This window comes from Triturus cristatus, chromosome 3_1 (assembly GCF_964204655.1).
Source record: "Triturus cristatus chromosome 3_1, aTriCri1.1, whole genome shotgun sequence".
Lineage (NCBI taxonomy): Eukaryota > Metazoa > Chordata > Amphibia > Caudata > Salamandridae > Triturus > Triturus cristatus.
In genome coordinates, this window is record NC_140583.1 from 972,982,787 (window position 1) to 973,000,104 (window position 17,318).

Below are 17,318 nucleotides of genomic sequence, written 5' to 3' on the forward strand. Positions count from 1 at the left end.
GGAATTTTCCATCCTGGGCACTGATGAACAAAGGAGATACAGTAAGACGAGCTAACATCTTGAGAACGGGTACATGCTATCTTAGTTTCAAGGTTACTCTGTCCGTGCCCGTTTCTCTGAGAGTGGGATCAGGGCTTCCTAAAGGGAAAGGCATGCAAAATCAGAATGATCTATTAATTATTGTAGTGAAGCTCAACCTTGAATAAGATGAACAGAAACAATCAAGGCTGTTTTCTGCTGAGGCAAACAGTATGGCACAGAAGCTTACTTTCGATCATAGTACAAAATGGCAGCCGAATACAAAATGGTGCTGCAAATGCTAACTTAACTCACACAATGCTAGAAGAAGTCGGTCGGACACATTCTCAGTCCAACACCATGTAGAATCAGTTTCTCTGTGAGTACATCACCTTCCTCCGTTTGCAATTTCTTTGAATGCCTTGGAATTGACTGAATGGTAAACCATTGCGTAGTCCGCTTGGGTGGTAGCTGGAATACAGTAGTCGGTTTCCAAAAAAAGGGATGTACACCTGAAGTGTGAGATCCAGAAAGGGTAGATTGTTCTCTTTGGGATATGCTGTGAACTTAAGGTGTAGTTGGCAGTTGTAGAGCCATTCCAAGAAGGATTTTAAGCAATCCGAGTTACTTTGTGTGAGAAAGTGCCATCTTTCTTGCATGGTATGCCCCCAATTTTTTGCTGAATTGCTGAATGTACTTTGACTGAGTGTGCCCTGGACTCCTGCCAATCAGGTGCCCAGGGCCTATGTTCCTTCCCTAAAACCTAAAACCCAAATTGGCAAACCCTGGCCACATGTCAGCCCCTGGTAAATGGTACCCTAGGTACCCAGGGCCTTGTGACCAGGCAAGGCCTCTAAGGGCTGCAGCACTTATTGTGCCACCCTTAGAGGCCCTGTACCCTAGCACAAACACACTGCCCTTGCAGGCTGAGTGTATGGGTACAAGACAAAACAAAGAGTCGACATGGCACACATCTCTGTGTGCCATGCCCACAACCTACACTGCCCTGGCATCCATCAGCCACCCCTCTAGCTGGGTGCCCTATGCCAGTGGTGTGGGCACAGGAGCATGAGCCCTGTGCCCCTACAGTACCTAGGTCCATTCCTGGGCACTGTAAGTGCAGTGCTGCCATTTACGAGTATATGGTGCTGAGAGCTTGTCAAACACGAACTCCACAGCACCATAATGGCAACACTGAAGACTGAGAAGTTTGGTATCAAACTTCTCAGCACATTAAACCCGCACTGATGCCAGTGTGGGATTTAATGTACAGAGCACTACAGAGGGCTTCTTAGAGATGCCCCTGAAACCAAACCTACAATCCACGTCTGGTCTGAGAGGCTGCCTAGGCTACCACTCAGAAGACATGTTGCTGGACCTCTGGGTGGAGAGCCCCTGCTCTCCTGGGCCTGCAACAATGCACATCCTGGGCGAGGTGCTAGGTCTCCTTCCCAGGATGGACGGGGGAAGCTTCAAAGGCATGCCACCTTTGTGAGCTTCTCCAGGCCACTTGCTGTACTCAGCAACTGGCCTCCACCGGTTCTGACCCCCATTCTGGCGGCTAGACTGGCCGGAAACCCCAAGTAAGGACAGGGGATGTGCCAGCCTCTGCCAACCCCACCACTCAGGTGGGGGAGGCGAGGTGAAGCACATCTCCGGGCTCTCACCATCTTGAAGATGAGAAGCCCTGCCCAATCAGGACTAGGCTACTGCCCTCTCCCACAGGAGAGTGGCAGGATAGGGGGTGTACCCACCTCAGGGCAGGGACCCATTGGTACCTGCCCTTTACCTACCTGTAACACCCCTAAATCTAGTATTTAGGGGCACCCTGAACCTTCCTTCCTTAGATTTCAGATTCCGAAAAAGCAAAGAAGAGCAAGAAGAAAGAAGACCTGCCGTGCAGCTGCTAAGAAGAGGAAGACACCAACTGCTTTGGCCCCAGCCCTACCGGCCTGTCGACCCTCGAACCTGCTCCTGCTCAATCCCGGCACCTCTTGTGGCCAGCAACCTCACAAACCCCGGAGGACCTGGATACCTTGTGACTCTGAGCATCTGGGACTCCCATGAGCAGTGGCTCTGCTCAAAGCAAGCTTCCAACCCCTGGCATCAGCCCGGAACGTGAACCCTGCACACTCTGCACCCGCCAAGCCTGGCCTGTGCCGAAGTGGACAAAGACCCCGAGGATGTCCCCCCGGTGACAGTGACCCCGAATCTGGCACCCAAGGACTCACCTTGACGCTCCTGATGATGCCTGCAGCCTCAGAACCCGGGAACCCCCCAGAACCAGGCACCCCCCCAGTGTGATCAACAGAGGGTAAGATTTACCAACACCAAAAGGCACCCCTACACCTGGCGCCCTGCGGCCCCCTGTGCCCGACTCCTGGGTACCTACCTATCCTCCAACAACCCAACTTACCTCTCAAAGTGGTGGTGTCACCTGAAGAATCTTCGTCCCCAAGCTTGCAGCCTTTGTTCGTCCTGGAACTTTCCCATTGAAAGCCATTGAGCACACAAAGGCTCAAAAGCACCCTGCACCCAGCCGCCTGAGTGGCCCTGGCAATGTAACTTCTACTCCTACCTACTTCCCCATTTGCCCTGAGCAAGTGACAAGGAGCCAAGCTCCCACTGGCGCGGGGCCTGCTAGTCAGCAGCCACCAACCAAGGCCCCCCTGCCTCCCATAGGATAACATTGGGCCTAACTCACTCTGCACCCGGCCGCCCCAGTGCCGCTGAGGGTGTATCAACTGTACCAACCTGACCCTGGGAGACCCCTGAGTCTGTGCCCAGAACCTTAACTCTGCCAGTCGAGTACTTACCCAAAAGCCGATAACCCAATTTTCTTCCATAGGGTAACATTGACTGGTTTCATCTGAAATTTCTTCTAAGTGTGGAGTTTCTAAAACTTAAAATATTCACCTAAAATCAACCGAGTAACGAAAACAGAAATACTCACCTGCTATTAGGAGAGATCCCAGTGCTGGATCTTGGTGCCCAGCACTGACCCTGAAAAGTACTCACAACCGTACTTACCATTAACCCAATTTTCTTCCATAGGAAATCATTGCTTGTTTTTCTGTGAAATTTCTTGTGTCGGTTTTTGCAAACTACAAATATTCTTTAAAAACCGTACCAACTGTGAAAACGTAATTACTTACCTGTTTTAGATAGAGGTCCCAGTACTGAGCCTAGGAGCCCAGCACTGGATTACAAAAGTAACGAGAACATACTATACCCGTAACTTGAATTTTCTCCCATAGGGAATCATTGACTGTTTTTCTATGAAATTTCTTAAGTGTCAACTTTTAAAATAGCAAAATATTGCCTAAAAATCACAACAGTAACTAAGATGACTTTACTCACTTGTTTCCAAGAACTGTCCCAGGACTGAATCTAGGATCCAGTCCTGGAGTTAGAAAAGTAATCCTGAAAGTAATCTAATGCAAATAACTTAAAACTTCGATTGAGCTCAATGTATTGTTGTGTTTGAAATTGTGTTGCCTATTGCAACAACCTGTAACAATTACCTACAAAAGTCAATTGCATATTGCAAAAGTATTTAACTAAAGCATCTCATTCTGAGAAAGTATATTTTAATACCTATTGTTGGTTCTAAAATAAAACAACCATATATTTTCTATATAAATCATTGGCCTAGAGTTCAGGTCTTGAGTGTGTGAGACCATTTGCTGACTGAGTGTGTACAACAAATGCTTTACACTGTCCTCTGATACTGCCTTACTGCTCGACCAAGCTACCACTTTAGAGAGTAAGGTTATATCTAACTTTAATCTCTGCCAAACCTCTGGGGACTGTGGACTCTGTACACACTGTACCTATTTGGGAACAGTATATACAGAGCCACTTTCTCACACCTTGCCACAATAAGAGAATGTCGTCAATATAACAACGCCGGTATGTAATCTTTTCAAAGAAAGGGTTAGTTGGTGTCAAGATATTATTTTTTTCAAGGTTGTGCACATAAAGGATAGCAAAATTGGGAGCACAGCATGTGGTGTCATCTATGTAATGGTCTCACGAGTCCATCCACCCTAATTTTGATTTTATTGTCTAAAAATGAATTGTACATTAAGACACAAGGGGGCATATTTACAAGCTGGTGATAAAAAATTATCGCCGTTTTTGCGGCCGTTTTCGGCCAAAAAGCGGTTATAATTTTATCGCCTAATTAGCAAGGCCACGCTAACGCGTGAAACCTTGCTTTAGCGTGGGGATTCCTAACGCCCAGCTTTGCATCTGTAATGATACAAAGTGGGCGTTCCTGACCTAACATGACAGGAGAAATGTCGCTCAGCGACATTTCTCCTATCATCAAGCCCCACTCTATGAAGCATAGCAGCAGGAAAAGTAGCGATAACCCCTGTTATCGCTACTTTCCTTACGCCTGCTTCAGGACTGACTTAGCCATGATATCCTATGGAAGGTGGATATCATGGCTAAGTTTGTGAGTCCCTATCAGCAAGCTAACGCCAATTTCCAGCGATAATCTCACGTTAGGCAGTTAGCGGGAGGATTTTTATCGCTGAGGAAATAAGCGTTGCTAATAGCACGCTATCTCAGTGTTAAAAATCCACGTTACCTGGCGATAATTATCCTAGCGCTAATAGCGCTGAGCGATAATAATCGCCGGGTGTTGCTGATATGCCCCAAGGTATGTCCTAATTGTTTAGCTATACCTTGATATTGGGCCGCTACCCCCTGCTTGTACCTCTCTTTCTCTCTAAAAGCCCCCCTATGCCATTCTTTTGGCTCCTATCTCTTAAGTCTTACCTCCATTTTCATTGTAACGCCATCACCACGCTCACGCTACGTTATGACGTTACGGACCTGACACAGCCCTTACTTCTGGAAGCCGCTTACCCGCTTCCACATTTCCGTACTCACGCTGGCGATCATGCAGCTCTTTAAACAGCTTCCCAGTCCTTTGTTGAACCACAGGAGGATCTTTAATTAACTCCCCGATCTCCGGTCGCTGTCTACCGCGCGCACTCTGTGCTTCCAAATAAGTCTGACATTCTGTCTGCTTACTGAGACCGCACCCAATGATCAGACTATACCGGGACCTTACCCACTACATGATGCTTCCTTGTCTCTCCCCTTTCTATAGTCTTGGGCACTTATTCAGTGTCTACGGTATCTCCCCTGCGAGACCCTGTAACGATGGATGATCTTTCTTCCTGACATTCGCCCATCAACCTCCCCATTGACACGATTCATTGTGCCGCCCCCAGTGAGTCACACGCTTTGCCTTGTACTGCCCCTGATTCAGAAGAGCAGATTGTTATCCAACATAGCGCTCATTTCTCATTCTTTCAACAGATACCACACCACTCTGATGTACTCCTGATTACGTACCCTCACCGGTTTGCACCCCTTGTTCCAAGACTTGTTTCCACAGAAATTATACTATTCCCTCTCTTAATGCTGTAATTTTACTTACTATCTTTTCTTTCCACCCTTGTTCTTCGGTTTTTACCATTCACAACCCCTTGTTGCCAACAACTATGTGTCTTGATCTAATTAGGATTGGGCTTTGATTACTCTCCTTCCCCCTATACAGCGCCCCTGTTCTTTTCTTTCTACCCTTGTTCTTCTGCCTTTACCATTCACAACTTCTTGCTGCCCAAAACTGTGGGTCTTGATCCATTTATGATTGGTGTTTGATTTCTCTCCCATTCCCCCTGTGAGAAGGTGGGTTGGTATATGATGTCCACTAATTAAGTGGGCACCTTGTATCAGGCCACACAACCCTTATGATGTATGAGGGCAACCTTATTGAAAGCAATCTTAGTGGTAGCTATGGAGAGCAGCCTCCAGGCTTAATCTTGAAGGAATGTAAAGCAGCTTGTTTTACCAGAATATCACCACCTAAATGACTAAATGAAAGGAGAACCACACAGTGTTTATATAAAAATATGTATTTATTAATATAACATTCTCTACTAGTCTCTGTACGAGACTAAGGCACAAAGCACACAATACTGAATCAATAGAACATTTGTAAATAGCAAAATAAACAGCGAGCTCCAGGGAGAGACCGAACCATATGCTAATAAAATGGTATAACAGCGACTTCACTAGACACAGTGCCTAGAGCACGTAGAATCGCTGGGATCCCAAGGAACCACCCAGAGGAGTGACTCAGAGAGCCCACGGAGGACAGGTGCAGTGAAGGAACACAGAAGCGTGCTCCATAAAACTCTATGGGAAAGTCGCGGTTGGAAATTTACAAGTTAAGGACACTTCTAAGGGGACTTTGAGCAAACCCTTTGGAACCTAGGAGGCTCTAAGGCCAACCCACCAGTGAGTACCAAAGTACCCGTGTCACCTATCCCAGAGGAACCGGGTGCATAGGGGCCAAGTGGTGTCAGAAACCTTTGTCTTTTTCAATGGAGAGCTGCAAAGAAGCCCTGCTGCCAGGAGGGCGAAGAATGTCCGGTGGAATCCAAGCCTGGATTCGAGGTGAGAAGAACCTGAAAGCAGAGGGGACAGAGTCTGGGTCACTTCATGTGACCAGGGGCTCGGTAGTCAAATGCCCACAGATGTCGAGTGCTTCATGCGTGAAGAAGGGTTGCTTGACTCTGCAGCTTCGGGGACCAGGAGACATCGAGGATGACCAGAGTCTGGAGGTGAGCTGTCCCACAAAGGATGTCGAGAGCTGAGGGGTCAATGTCTGGCTGGAGTCCCAACAAGCCTTGGCAAATGCAACCCACATGGTCAGAGGAAACAGGTTACAGTGAGGACCAGCAAGGTCCAGGGGACTCTCCAAGCAATGGAGAGTCAGGGCAAGTCTGGCGCAACCAGGTAAGCCCCAAAAAAAACAAGGTGACCCTTGCCAGGACCCACAGGCTAACGGACCAGGAATTGTGAGGAGACCTCAAGCAAGTTTGAAAAGTACCAGCCCACAGGACACTCGAGGAGTGGAGGCTGGAAATCTTCAGTGCAAATATTGCTCGGGATCAGGACTACATGAAGTCCAATGCACAAGCTCGGGAATTGTCACTAAGCATATGTAACTGCAAATGTACGCGGTGCACAGGGGTTCAGGTTCACGGTCCCCACGAAGGATAGTGGTCTCAGAATCGCTGAGAGGGCAGAGCAACCTCAGAGATCTTCTCTGGAACCCACCTCCTGTGTTGCTGAAATCTTCAGAGTCCTCAGGAGCTCAGGAGAACCAAACTGGTCACTTTGGTTTAGGTGCCTGCTTTTGCAGGGGAGTAACTCCTTTACTCCAAGGGAGATTCTTCAGTCATCCTGCATCGTGCAGGCAGTCAAAGTACTTGGTTTCTTCTTAGCAGAATCTTTTCCAGGTAAAATATAAAGTCCTGTAGTCAGGTAACCCACTTTATACCCATGGGAAGGGGTTGGAAAGATTCTGTGGACCCTCCTGGGGAGGGGCAGGACAGTGGGGTGGCTACACCCATGTCCTTTGTCCAGTTTCACACCAGAGCAGGAGCAAATGGCTCCTAGAACTGGTTTGAGCTGGACTATGCACAGGGACACCAAATGTGCCCCCAGTGCAGACTTTCTGGCACTCTCAGAGTGCACCCACCCAGCCTCAATACACTAAACGCTGTCTGGGAGGTGGTCACACCTCCCTGTGACAGGATGCCTATTGTCATGCCTTCCTCTGCTCGAGCTTGGCTCAGTAGCAGGAGAGCACAATCGTGTCTGTGGCTGGCTGCATCCATTTTGTGCTGCCCAGGTCGAGAAAGCTGGTACCGGGTAGACCGGTGACCCACATATGTCCCTTTGTAAGGGTGGAATCATACCTCCCACACCAGTTGCTGGTGTGAAGGTATGATTCCAAGGTATTTGACACCAAACCGAACATGTTTCTAAGCAGCCGTTTTAATCTTAGCATTTACCATGAGGTTATAATTAGGGCTCCCGGTTTTATGGTATTTATTTTTTTAACATTTACGTCTGTATTTATCCATATTTAATTTTTGGCCATTTTATCTGTATTTATCCATATTTATTTTGTGTATTGCGTATAAGTGTAGTTGTAAAACTTTACATTTCCATATTTATTTAAATGATAGACGCGCACTCATACTTTGATGCCTGTCGTGTTTTAGCTATTTAAGTTGCCAAATATTACATAACAGTACATCCACTGGCAAATATTTACCTTATACCACAAACGTATGTTGACAAATACAGTTATTTAAAGAAATTTCATCCCGTTTTTTAATTTCCCATGCTGTCCATCTGCTCAGCTGTTGGCCTAAATTCACGAAAACAGCACGGAGAGTCACTGAAAAGAAACACATTTTCTGTATTTATCCATTTTTAAAAATAAATGCAGACAGAAAACACATTGTTTTCTGTCTGTATTTATCTGTAAAAATACGTAAAAACGGAAAACAGGGAGCCCTAGTTATAATGCACTTAAACATGTATGTCTGGCTGCGTCACAGACAACCCCGGAGAATTGTCTCCGAAGGCTGCAGAGGGGCTCTGCTCATGCAGGGGCACCCTCTCACGTAAAATCCAGCACCCTGCCTTCAGGATTGTTAAGGTCTGCCATAGGGGTGACTGATAGGTATTTAAGTGTAGTGATTTAAATAGATATAGTGAACCTATATCTTAAGTAAGTGGTGCAAGCACCAGCTTCCACAGTCAGGCTTGTCGTGTCAATTTGGATGGCCTCTTAGGGGTGGCATAATACATGCTTCAGCCCATGGGAGGCCTCAGGGGTACCTATGCCCTGGGTTCATGGGGTACCATATACTAGGGACTAAAAAGGGTATCCCAGTATCCAATCTAGCAGGATCCCAGTCAGACTAGGCCAAAAACAGTGTGACATCAGCAGAAAGTGGGGGTAACCATAAGAAGCAGATACTACTTTCCTACACCCCCTATACAGCATTCCAATATAAAATACGTAACTTGGTCCTGAAGATGACCTGAAATTTGAACAGGCCGAAACGCCATTGACCCTTCAGCGCAATCATTGGTGCTACCTTCATGGTTCCCTTGAAAAACTAACTGTAATGCTTCAAAATGTATTAATATATGGGAACCCCTAAGAGTCCAATGTATATATTGCTGTTTCTTCTGCACCATTTTTTCGCTGTTTACAACATTTCACTTGTCACCTGCGCCGTTCACTTAATTTTTTCATGAGCACTTTTGTGCACAACAGTAATGTGTTAATGTATCTGAGTGCTGTTATTTCTTTTTTCTTGTGTTAAATTAGTCCAACATACGCCAAATATTACATTCATTGGTCAAGTGTTTTTAGTCTCCCGGTACCCCTTCCTGTGCCACTCTTATGTGCATGCTTCCTTGAAAGTGAAATTGTCCTTAAAATAATACCTGTTGAGACATTGTTGTTTGCTAATTATTATCTACCCAGGTCTCAACTGGGTTTACGGGTATCCTCCTGAGGTTTGTTTCCATAGGACTATAGCGAAGGGTATGTATGACAGTTCAGCACTCCCAGCAGAGATGGCTCTACGGAACGACCCATAGTAAAATTTTACCAGGGCAACGCAGGGCCAGCCGCTCCCACCAAGGAGTCCTGGGAGAATCCTTAACAGGACAGAAATGTCCTACCCTAGGGGCAGGTCCAGGTCTGATGCACATGGGATTGACCACTATCATGAACAAGAGTAAACTAAATCTGAGACCTAAGCATAGGGAGATAGGGATGAGCAGTCTGGATACTGTATCATCATACAGCCATAAACCAGGTTCAGCTTGGATGCATGGGAACACCCAGCAGTGCCACAAGCCCAGAGAGGCCCTGTAAACCAGCAAAAAGCAGCAATGCAACATGAAGTGGGGTCAACTGGCCAGTAGAAAGGAGCAATTGAGAAAGAGGAATCGATCAAAAAGGGCCACAAATTTACACAGGAACTCATCCAGAGACAAAACACAGGGTATCTGCTACAAACAGAGAGAAGTGGCTCTTTCTATGTACATTTGGATGGGGAGAAGTTTAAACTTTTTCATTTAAGGAAGGCAATAGACTGTATACAATTTGCAGGGCCGGACTGGGAACCCAGTGCAGCCCTGGCAATTTTCTCGGTCCAGCACCTGGGAAAGCACTTCCTGCCTCCAGGAAGCTGGAAATGCGTGCTTGCTGCCTTTGTTACTTCAGGCCAATATTGCAGCACTGTTGCAAAACCAGCCCCCAGTAACAAAACCACCCCCCACTGGTGCAAAACCAGCCCCTACCCATCCAGCTTCCTGGGGAAATGCTCAATGCCTGGTACGGCCAGTTCGGCCCTGGTTGTAAAGACTGGGAAAAGGATTTGCTGATGAGATAATCAGTGTTGCATAAACCCTCAACCTGTGGAGTGCTGGTGCTGTGGCAAGAGAATTTGGTCTAGTTTCAACAAACATTGGTTCCAGATTATCACACAAAAGCTGATGGGAGGATGATCACATTAAGTCTACTCACTGGCAGTCACTTGGGGTTGCACTCCAAACCATCACTGTGATTAATTCAAGTATTCCTTCCATCACCTTGTTGTTTTTTTTAAATTGAAGTCTTTCCAAAATATAACATAGATACAACATTGTACCTTCAGATACCGCAAGTTAAAAGCATATTACATTCTTAATATCTTAGCAGTATGGTTAATACTGTGAGCGACACTCCCTCATCCTCCTGCAGCATTTCCCAGTTGTGCTAAGCTTTAGGGCATGTCTGGAGAAATCAGTAGATACCTCGTGAGATGGCTCCAAATGGCTCCCATGACAATGGTGCAGTTCTTCAGAGTATATTTCCAGTTGTTCTTTGCAATGATTCATGTCAAGCAGCCATTGTTTAGGTTTAGGCGCTGTTCATTTACCCCAATACATAGCCACTCTTCGTTTTGCCAGTAATAATGCTACTGCCACAAACATGCGGTGTGTGGGTTGCAAATGCATGACAACGCCAAGTAAGCACAACTGGGGGGAGCAGCTCACATGCTCCCCCACCATGGCAGATAAATCAGCTACTACTTGCTCCCTGAATCCCCCAATCAGACTACACAGCCACAGCAGATGCAGAAAGTCCTCCTCTCGTATCCTTCAGCGAGAGCAATTGGCGTTCTCCTGCAACCCATACCTGAGCAGTCGGACAGGGATATAGTACGTTTGTTGTAGGTATTTAAAGTGGATTATACATAAATTGCAGTCAGGCGTGAGCATGTTCATTAGTGCACAGCAGAATCCCCATTCCTCCCCTGGCAGGGGTGCGTGAAGAGCATCATTCCATCTGTCTAAGGTTACAGTTCGTATGGGTAGTCTGTCCTTTTGGGCAGCGTCATATAGTCTGGTGATGAGATTTCGGCATGTAAGGCTAGTCAGTAAGATTTGGAGTTCACTGAGTGTTGGAGGTTCTAGCAGGAAAGTGGGAAACAACTATCTCAGAGCAGCGCTGAGGCAATAATATGTGAATGTCAATAGCAGTGTCAGGCGTTGTGTGTGCAAGAAATATGCTATAGTGATAAACTGCCCTACTGGAAACACATCCCTTATGGACTTGATTTTGGCCTTATCAAACATGGCGAGTGCCCCAGCTTTGTGATTGACTGATATTTCTGGATAGTATCACAGGGGGAATGCGGGGGCATGCAAGGGAAGTCTTCCAGTGCACGCCCAGTTTCCTCCAAGCTGTCATGGTGCAATGTACGGTTCTGTGGTTTCCACCCTATGGTGGGAACTGTACGTTTGTGGACAGCTTAATCGTTGGGAAGTGCCAGACTGATTCCATGCATTCCCTCAGGATATATCGCTCTATAGGCCAGCTAGCTCATAGTGCCACCATAAGCTCCCCTAACCCCAGGCATGTAACAAATGGTTCTGGCAACCACTGAACATGACGACCCTGATCCCCTGGGAATTGTAACAGATCTAGAACCCTGTTGCTCACTCACTTGTGCTCTCTTTCTCTCAGAGAAACATACAAGGAATACACAGTGGGATGTTTACAATTTTTATTGAACCAATGTGATTCTTGTATAAAATATATATGCTGCAAAAATCAATAGACAGAAGCAAATGAAAGTGGTCAGAAGTATCAAGATACTGAGCAGAGTAAACAGTTCCATCATTGTGCTAAAACAATGTATATATGCAAGCATATAAAACAATATGGAAATGTAGTGTACTCCTACTATGCGTCCCCTAACCTAAGTGTTTAGGGCGAATGTATGTGTTCTGCCAAGAATCCCCGTACTGAATGATCCAACCCCCGTTACCTGAAGGGAAAGAATGTAGGTCCCTGTCGTAGTCACGAGCTGGACACCCCTCGTAGAGGTACCAGTAGGCTGCTGGACTGAAGCATCAGCATGTAGAGACCTCGCTAATGACAGCAAAGCACTCCTCTCCCAATTCCAATAAACAAATGTTTATTTATCACAGAAGGCATCTTTGCCTTGGCCAAGATCTTTATCGGGCTGCCATTGTTTGTGTGTTATAGATAGCTATGTCCCCATATGTACAAAAACAACAAGCACGTTAGCATCACATATGAAGAAACCTTGTACATGATGTCAAGGTGGCATGATAGCGTTCTTGCAAAGTTGATTCTGTAAGCAAGTAAAGTTTCCAAGGAACTAGTCAAGACTGTCATGGATGCAAAAGTGTGTCAGAAGTCATCATTTAAAAGTAAAGGCAACTTTAGGAAAGACCTGTGTACATGTAAAATGGCAGTGTTTCCTTCCAGGCCTAACTGGGATACATGACAATATAGTGCTGATCACACCTCTTGGTTTGTCCATGCATCTGTTTGGCAATATGGCGCTGAGCTTTATAGAGTGTGCATCATCAGCTTCCACAGATAAGTGTGGTACCTATACGTGCGGGGTATACCAATAATGTGCAAATTGCACCTGGGCATATAGGTAGTATAGATATATGTCGGGAGCATCAAAACTCCCTTGCGCATATGGCAGTGTCATTGTGTCCCAGCTGACCCTGGGTTGTTTCCCCGCACAGGCCAGTGTGATCATTTGTGAACTAACAGTTTTGAAGAATTGCAGAGGTAGCACTATGGGGATGCTAACGAAGAGTTAGAGGAACCAGGGGAGCACTATCATTTTCATTACTGCCTCTCTATCTGATAGCGGCATTCTGGACCATCTGGTCATTTTCTCCTCCAGCTCTGAAACCGCCCTCCCATAGTTTTCCCAAATCACCAGGTCTGGGTCTCTGTGGATCCAGACCCCCAAGTATATAACAGAGTCTGTGCTCCATTCTAGGGGAAATTCCACAGAGTGGGGCTGTGTGTTCGAAGTCAGTGGAAATATGATTGACTTTGCCTAGTTTATACTGAGACCGCAGTACCATTTGAAACGGGTGTATTCTCTGAATATGGACGTTGCGTGAGGTGCAATCTAGGGTCATGAATGAACAGCACCATATTGTCTGCATAAAGGGAGACATTAATGGGTCACAGACTAAATCACAGTATGGAGTTTACATATCTTTGCCGAAACACACATGCCAGTGGCTCAAGGGCGCGTGTGAATAAAATCAAGGGCAGCCCTGACTCGTGCATCTGCACACAGGCAACGTCTCTGATATGTGGCCATTGACACATGCTCTCGCCTTTGGATCGGTGTAGAGTAGTCGCACCCATTGGAGAATGGTCTCAGGCATGCTCATATGTCCTAGTACAGTAAAAATATATATCCACTCGATAGAGTTGAAGGCTTTGGCTGCGTCTAGTAATACTGCCGCCATTGAAGGATCCAGTAAGTGACAATGGTCTATAAGACTCACAATTTTCAGGTTGGTTGCCAGGTTTTAACAGGGTTACTATTACGACTTCATTGAGGATGGGGGAAGTATTTGCAAATTGTATGCTTCTACGTACACTGCATGCAGATGTAGTGCCAGGAGATCCGCATATGCCTTATAAAATGCTCCTGTCAGACCATCCTCGCCTGATACTTTGCCATTGGGGAACGAGCTTATGGCTTCCTTCACTTCCTCTTCTGTTATCGGCTGAACTAGATATTTCTACTGGTCCTGTGGGAGCCACACCAGAGCTACATAATCCAAATATGTGTCAATCTCTGCCTTTGTGGCTGCATAATATAACTAAGTGTAGAAATCTGAGAAGGCATACAAGATAGCCGGTGTGCTATATCTATATATCCTGCCAGGGTCAGTAATCTTGAGGATGTGGCTGTGTACCTATGCAGATCTCAACTGATCCCCCAGGTTGCAAACTCCCCATACACTCTTGCTGCCCAACGTCGGGAGAGATGATGCACTTCGGTCTCTGCTGTTGCATTGCAGTTTTTCATTTGTGTGCTGGGCCTCGGTGCAGTTTCATAATCCCGCTCTAATGTAAGCATTATGTGTTCCATCTTATATTGTGACCTTTAAGGCCTCCCAGACGGTATCTGCTCCCTCCACCGAGCCCTTGCTTTTAAAAAAAAATCCACTATGGCCGATCGCAAGCCCTCTTGGAAAACCTGGTCTAGTAGGGCATTTGTCTGAAATCTCCTTGCGAATTGTGTTGGAGTGAGCATGGGGATTGACACCGTCAGTTTGACCGGCGTGTGATCCGATAAGGTTTTAGCTAGGAGATGGTTGTCCACAGTTTAGGTGTTAACCTCCAGGGTCGCCAGCCAATAGTCTAGACAGGACCACAAGCCATGCACCGAGGAGGCCAATGTGCCCTCCTGTTTATCAAGGTTCCTTAACCTCCATATGTCTTCAAGTCTAAAGTCTTTCATGCCATCATACAGAACCCTGGTAGAGTGTCTGCCATGCCATTTGGTACGTGCAGATCGGTCGCGGATTGTGTCTAAGTATGTATTAAGGTCTCCACCCCAGAGTATAGCAGGTGGGGTGAGGGAGTGTACTCTATATCAAAGTTAGGTGTAAAATGTGGGGTCGTCAATTTTGGGACTGTAGGTGTTTACTAGAGTCACCAAAGTGCCACATATGTTGCCTTGCATTATGGCATATCTGCCTTTACCATCCGTTTCAGTTTGAGTGACAGTAAGGGCACTCATTGCTTGACTAATAATCTGCCCCCCCTTGTCTACGGGGAGTATGACGAGGCCAGCCGTGTCGCTGCCCATTCGGCACCCAGTCTATGCTCCGAGTGGTGCATCAGGTGTGTTTCCTAGAGAAAGGCTATTTGTATGTGGTGTCTGTCCAGGTAAGCTAGTACCTGGCACATTTAGGGGGTTAATAAAGCACTGTACGTTACAAGTTTGTAGGGAGATAGGACAGCTCGGGTGGTTGGGCCATGACATTGTAAGGTATGTGTGATAAGTGCAATTTGGCAGTGTGGTCACTGTGTGACAGAATGGATAGCTGAGGATGAGGGTGGTGTATCTTTGGTACCAAAACACAAATACAATAACATCTCCTCCCTCCCACTTCAGCATTCCAATCATGCCAAAGGTGTCCCTTAGCCCTGGAAATAGAAAACAGGTATGCAAAAACAGGTGATAATATTCACCAGCAGATGCTGGTGTAATACAGTTAACAAACATATGGGATGTACCCTCATGGGGGCAGCCAGTGTCCCAGTAACCCTCCTGGTGGAGGGGGGTGGGCGGGAGTCACAGTAGTTACCGGCTGCTTGAGCCACTTTTTGTTAGAGTGTTGAGCCGCTCAGTGAGAACAGTGGTTGTAGATATCTGCGCCAAGGTCCAAGAGGTGTGCTACTGGGTCAGGAGTAATGTACCATAAGTGCTATGGCATGTGGATGTGGCCTGAGGAACTTCGATATCTGATCATGATCGAATCGACCCGCCATTTTGTGCTCCGCCGCCATTTTGTGTTGCCATCACTCAGGCAGCACGGCGAACAAAGTCTATTCTGCTTTTTCTGTAACCTGGTGTCGAAATACGCTTTCTGCCTCTGTTTGCAAAGCTGGTGTTAGGACTAGCCAAGTACACTAATCCCTGTCTGGCTTTTCTAATCCCCGTCTCAACTCTCTGTTGGTTCACACTATTCTTTCCTGACCTTATCTTATCGCCTGGCCTTCACTGTCTTCTGCTAGCATTCTCTCGTTTCACAACTGTCCTCCAACACACACAAACGTATCTCGCCACCTGCAAGTTGGTTATGAATCTGTTAATGAATTAGCTTGAGGGAGGGGTGACAAACATAGTTGGAGGAGAGGTCTTTTCGAGTCATCTGATACTTTGTTTTCCAAACTCTCCTATTGGTTCTGTCCTGTTTTCCAACTTTCCTTATTGGCTCTTTTCTTGTATACTCTGGGAGTGTATTTTGTTAATGTATATGTTTCTATGTGGTATATAAGACTGTGCGCCACAGAGTGAAGTGGCAGTCTCCTGAGAACCTACTTATGTACTTCTGGGATAACTGTACTAGCTGCAGCTAATAAATCTGATCTTCTAACGCCGACAGAGTGTCCCGTGTCTCTGTGTAGCTGAGCAGGAGAACTCCGGAGATTAGGGCGTACCCTGCGCCGCCAGGTCCAAAATGTTCTGGTCAACTGGCGCCCAACGTTGGGCGGCTTCAGTGGTACCGGTTCTGCCCGAAGGTTGTGAGGAACCCCGCAAGAAAATTCCAGAGGGTTCGCGAGCCACATTAAGCGACCTCTGTATGTCGAAAGTGGTCCGAAGGTCTTTTGCAGCGCGGTTACTCCTTCCTGACGGCTACTGACAACCGCTGCCCTGACTGCCGCCCTGCTTTGGCCCTTCCTTTGATGATGTATGGTAAGGCGAGACGATAGACGGGCCTCTGTTGGTGGGAGAAGACGTCCTTAGTTAAGTATTTTCGTGGGTCGCGCCCACAATTTTGGTTCTTTGTTTTTCTTCGGTCCTTAGATTTGTCTATTGCAATAAACAAAGCCAAGGGTAAGTGCATTTGTGCTGCGTAAACTGAGATTTACTCCCTTGAAGTTTGTGAACAGCCTGGTGACATCACGAGATGCCTGGTCTGACTAAGTTTAGTAGAATTTGTTGCTTTGGTTGTAATAGGGATTCCCGACTTGAGGACTCTTGTCCGATTCCTTCGGTTGGAACTCCCACATATGAGCTCTATTCAAAACATGGTATTGGCCCCATTGCCTTTAACGAGACATGGACCCGATACACAAAGAAAGATGGTGTTCTAAAATGACCAGAAAACGGTAGTTTTGATCCTGATGTGCTAGACAATTTAGAAGCAGTTTTATTTAAAAGAAAAGCCCGGCCGGCAATGTTTGACTCTTTCCGCCTTTGGCGTAAGGAAGCCAAACAGAAAGAAATTAAACAAGCAAAACGAGATAGGAAAGCACAGGGTATGACAATTATACAGGCTGCCCAACAGTTTAAAGACGATGAAATTGATAATGCGAC